The sequence below is a fragment of the Triticum urartu genome, chromosome 2 (assembly GCF_003073215.2).
Source record: "Triticum urartu cultivar G1812 chromosome 2, Tu2.1, whole genome shotgun sequence".
NCBI classification, from domain to species: Eukaryota; Viridiplantae; Streptophyta; class Magnoliopsida; order Poales; family Poaceae; genus Triticum; species Triticum urartu.
Genome location: NC_053023.1, coordinates 444,519,260 through 444,524,645, shown reverse-complemented (window position 1 = coordinate 444,524,645; position 5,386 = coordinate 444,519,260). Strand labels below are relative to the sequence as shown.

The window sequence follows — 5,386 nt, the reverse complement described above, 5'->3', positions numbered from 1 at the left end:
ATCCACCACCTTCGGCTTCACGTTGAAGACCTTGAGCCACAGCCCGAAGTGGGGGTTGGATGCGGAGGAAGGCCTCACACACGAAGATGAATGCCGAGATGTTGAGGAAAGAGTTCGGGGATAGATCATGGAAGTCTATCCCGTAATAGTACATCAGCCCGCGGATGAAAGGGTGGAGTGGAAACCCTAGCCCGTGGAGGAAATGAGGGATAAATACCACGCTCTCGTTGGGCTTCGGTGTGCACTACAAGAAATATGTCAACTTGTGACCCTCACTATTGGCCGCTGGAAGGTCATAGTTTTTCATTTGCGACCTTTTTGTGACCAAAAATAGAAGGTCAAAAGTTGGCGGTCGTAAACTGAAATTAGCGACCTTCTCTGTGAGAAGGTCATAGACGTTTACGACCAAAACAGAAGGTCGTTGAACCCATGACCTTTTGTTTTGGTCACTGGCTGTCTGCCTAGGCCACGTCGGATCCGACGTGGCAATCTGACGTGGCAAAATTGCGACCAATTGAGATGGTTGTTGATAAGATTCAGCCCGGTACGATTGGGCGTTTTACACGGGCCAGGCCCAACAATTCAGCCTTTTATATATTTTTCTGTCAATTTTTGATCGGCTTCATGGGCCAGGCCCAACAATCTGGCCTTTTTATATTCACAATTCAGCCTTTTTTATATTATGGGTCGTGGCCTTTTAATAGTCAAGTTCTTATTATTTTCACCCTTCTCTAACGAGTTTTTTCCATTAAATAAACAGCTCCAAACCAACTTAGTTTGGGCCATGGCCTATTCAAGCCCAGTACTATTTTCTACCATATTCAACCCATATGTAGTAGCATGTACACAATTTTCATAATCTTCATGTCATTTAAAGCAGCATGTACACAGGGAATACAACATTTAATTACACAGGAATACATTATCTACACAATTTGCCTTAACTTACTACTACATAGCATTGTTCAGCTCGTATTAGCACATCTGGTACTGTCCTAATGGTAAGAACCAAGTAGTACAAACTTCATTGCTCCCTCTGATGTGCTCCAGATGTGACAACTTGCCTTCCTACAAAAACATAACATTACATTAATAGATCAATCAAGGAGGAAAGGGAAAAAACAGGCTGAAATCATCGCGCGCACAAATAACAACATAATACATTAATGTATAATGTAACAAAAATATATGTATAATCATGGAAATTTCCAACCAACATGCGTACATGAGTCACAGTAGAACTAGCAAAAGCGGATTAGTTATCAGCAACATGCGTGCCATGTACAAAACTGAAGAAGATTTCTATGCATTCAGGGCATTCCGGGAAGCCTCTATCAGTCATCGATTTCTATGCCAAGTGAATTTAGTCAAGCATGTAAGTGAATTCAGAGCAGTGGAACTAGGGACTAGGGATTGACAGCAATAGCACTAGATTCAGTCAAGCATGAAAGTGAATCTAGAGCAGCAGCAAAATCAGGGAACGTGAGAGAGGTAGAGGGAGGCTCAACCATGGATTGCTGCTGCCCCATGGTTGGGTATGTAATTGTCGTCGCACCTCCTTGTGGATGCTGAGGTCGGAGACACCGGATCTGTGCGGGCATCCGTCTCCCATCTGCACGAGCTAAGCAAACCGTAGCAGGTAGTCCACCATAACCTTCTTCCTCTTTGGTCGCACCAGCGGCGTCTGCAGATCCGCCATGGCCGGAGGCTGACTTCTGAAATGAAAAAGAGCACAATGAGATGTTAGCTGAGCCATGATGATATAATAGTAACAGGGAAGCATACCAGGGATAAACTGTACATAGGAAAGGCGATAAATAACAAAAGCAGCAATAACATATTCTCATGACAACCAGGACATAACCATCCCGATTCCATTTTACCATGTACTATACCGTTTAAAAGTGAAGCATATCAAGAAGAAATTGTACATAGGCAGGCTGAAAAGAACAGAACATTAGCATTGTCATGGCTCCCAAAGACAAATATTGACCAAGGGGTGTATCAGTAAGACTCGTCCATCCCAATTCCATTCTGAATTTTTAATTGTCATATAATGGTAAGAAATTAAGCAAAAATGGTGCAGCAACATGGATGAGCATATCCTATTACACAAATAGATGCTATCACGGACAGCGCAATGCATCTGCCAGGCCATTGGACATCATAACATGAGTAATGTTAACATGAGTAATATTGCCATCTAAAGCACTTATTAAGAACACCAGAATGAATTGTCTTGGACACCTCTGAAGCTCGCATTAAACCGAGGACCAAACATGTTTGCTCTAGTTGAAGTGAACTGAACTGAACTAAACATGGCAGAAAAATCGAAAAACAAATGATAATGTGAGGGGGGCAGGTTCTTGTTCTTGCTCACCATTGATGGTAGCACTTGATGCACATGTCGTGGCTGCAGTTGCGCAGCACGACCCTGCTGTTGAGCTCCATGCAGATCCTGCACTCCTCCTCTATCTCGGTGTCGATCTCGGAGACGGGCCTCTTGCTGTCCTCCGGCTCGTCTCTCCTCCTGTACCTCTCCGAGCACGCCGCCCTCTGCCTCCAGTCGTCAGAGTCGCTCATCCCGTGCTCCAGTTGCATGAGGGAGGGGAATATCATGGCTGCAGACGGACAGAGGATGGGCATTAGTAATATCACAGGTCGAATCTCCAAGCCGACACGCTGACAGCGTGAACATCTGTTGTTCTTGTCAGTTGTTTACAGAGTGTTTACCGACTCTAGAGGCAAAAAAGGGCAGCATCATCTGTACAGCACCAGCAGCAAAATCCCAGAAACAAACCTATCTCAGAATCTAAACTTGATACGAATCCATGCCAAACTGAATCTACCAAGCCTGACAACATCAACATGACTCGATTGTTTCTAGCTATTGCAAGGCACGCCAGAAAACTTCATTTAATTTTCTTAGGAGTTCTAAGGACTTAAAAGATACAGAAACAAATTCTTGGTTTAAAGCCTCAATTAATATGAAGTTCAGAAACTGTCGAAATAAGATAAACAAAGTAGTTTACAGTAAATCAATCTTTACAGCAAAGACATCAGTCTGCCTGCCAATTTCGCGACTAAATTCACGAATGTTTCAGTTTGCCAGTTAACCACTAGAATCCATTCATTTAGCCAGGAGAGCCTGCAACCTCAAGGTTCTACACACACACACACGCGCACACACACACACACACACACATGGTTCCTATCGCCTTCATGCTTCAGACTATTATCCAGCACAGACCAAACAGAGCCAAAAACAACCCCATTGGCCAAGCACACAAAGAAACTACGAACTCCTCACATCTCCACATCAAAACAAGTAGAGCGAGTGAAAAATGTTACAGAGGTGGGCATCAAAGTAAGAACCAGTGAGGGGCGATGCAGGGCTCCGGCGGCGCGGTCAACGGGCAGGAGAGGCCGGATCTGCTAGGTGGGGGAGAAGGTCCACGCGACGAGGCTGGTCAGAGGCTTGGGTGGTCAGAGGAAGCGGGTCCGAGCGGCGAGATCTTGGACAGACTCCATCCATGGTGTTGGCTGTCATAACGAGAAAAGGACAGAGAGAGCAGGAGGTTAGCGAGGGAAGAGAAGAAAGGGAGCATGGGAAAAGGAGAAGGCAAGGGAGAGGCTTGGCTCACTGGCCTGGGACTCTTGCCGCCGGCGGGCACGCGTGGTGGAGCTGTTGGTCCTGTGGTGCTGCGATGAAGACGGAGGGCGATGAGAACGAGTGGAGGCACGCACGGGAGGAGCTCGGGAGGGCGCCATGGGTCTTGTACATGCTCGAGCAGCGAGCTCCTCTTGCTCGGACGCGGGCGTAGAAGATGGAGCTCGGGCTCCTGGTCGCTGCTCGGGAGGCGCGAAGAAGAGGAGGTCGGTGCCTCGCGGGTTGTGTGGGGACGAGGAGGCGTCGGGGTGCGTTGCTGGGGAAGGAGCACGGGCGGTGGGAGTGCTACTACTGGCATGGATGGATGGTTGGATCGATGGAGGCCGGTGGTTGCAGGTGGCCTCGTTCCCGATGAGATCGAGAAGGGATGTGGCCATGGGCGTGCGGTTTGGTTGGGTGGGGGAAGGGGAGGGGTGAGAGGAGTAGGGCGTGCAGGAGACCATGGACGGCGGCCAGCTCCGCCGGAGGGAGGTGCCACCGGCGATCTGGAAGGGAGGAGGCAGCTCTCTCTCTCTCCGTCGGGCGAGACAGCGATGAGATGGATGGATGTGGGAAAGAAAGGAGGCGGGGGGTGGATGGAAAATGACCATCTAGGGTTTCGGGGTTGGTGTGGAAGGGTTGAGGACAGCCGTTGGATCCACGAGCATCCGATGGTGTATGATACACGATCCGCGTGAAACGTCTACGGACCAATTAGAATGCAGTATGATGCTATGACCATCTAAATTGGTCATAGTTGCCTAAAAATAATGTGTTAAAATCATGTCAGCTATTTTATGACCTGAGAAATTCAAAAAGAAAATAGAAAACCTTCTCATTGTGTTATGGGGGGAGTCGGCGAGGAGGTGGCGGCGGCTGCGAGGAGAGGAGGGGTGGGATGGGGGGGGAGTCGATGGGATCTGACCTAGGGTTTGGCTGCGGGTGGGGGGTATCTCTTTTTCATTTTATTTTCTTTTTTCTGGATAGATGGATGGATGGATGGATGTGGGATGGAGAGATGGATGGATGGATGGGCGCCATGTCATCGATCTGTGGGAAGAGTCCTGATTGGTTCAAAAAACCAGTGATTCAAAAAAGTATCGAAGTACTAAAAATAGAGGGATTTTGTGAAGTAGCTATCAAAAATATTTTGCAAAATGGCACCACACAAATTTTCACCAGAGTTAGACCACATTTTATGGATAAGGACCAATTTCTATGCATTTATGATCTTTCTAGCTATTTTTAATCATTTTTCGAGTGCCCAAAATGACTTTTTTTATGAAGTACCTACCATATATTTGTTGCAACATTGTACCAAATCAATTTTCTAAAATACTAGGACATATTTAATGCACAGTTGACCAAATGATTGGGTGTCAAAAATTTTGATCCACCTCTCATGAAAAAGACAAATTTCCGCTCATTCAGTAGGAAGCGGGTCAAATTTGAACTGCAGCGTCCTCATAGTTTGCTCTTTATTTTTTCAAAAAATCATTTATAGGTACATAAGTATCTATTTAATTAGAGAAACATCAAAAGTTTTCCAAGATTCAACCAGTAGCTTGGAACGGTCAAACCCGCCATTTTGATTGCATTTCGAAACGGGCATAAAAAATTCAAAAAAATCCAAAATTGGAAAACCTTCGCATTGTGTCATTATATGTGACCAAGTTTCCAGGAAAAATAATAAACTTGTAATACGGCAATTATTTTTAAAAAGTGTTCTCAGAAATG

At 46.0% G+C, this 5,386-nt stretch overlaps 1 long non-coding RNA gene across 2 annotated transcripts; it reads right to left on the bottom strand.

Moving 5' to 3' along the window:
• Positions 1 to 850: 850 nt before the first annotated feature.
• LOC125537779 lies at positions 851 to 4,229 on the bottom strand. Of its 2 annotated transcripts, XR_007296094.1 has the most exons (5): positions 3,645 to 4,229; positions 3,376 to 3,543; positions 2,381 to 2,621; positions 1,509 to 1,715; positions 851 to 1,068 (listed from the first exon to the last, which is right to left on the bottom strand). It is a non-coding gene; the product is annotated as an uncharacterized LOC125537779 (long non-coding RNA). The 2 variants fall into 2 exon arrangements; XR_007296093.1 differs by having other exon boundaries at positions 3,376 to 4,229.
• Between the last annotated feature and the right edge of the window lie 1,157 nt (positions 4,230 to 5,386).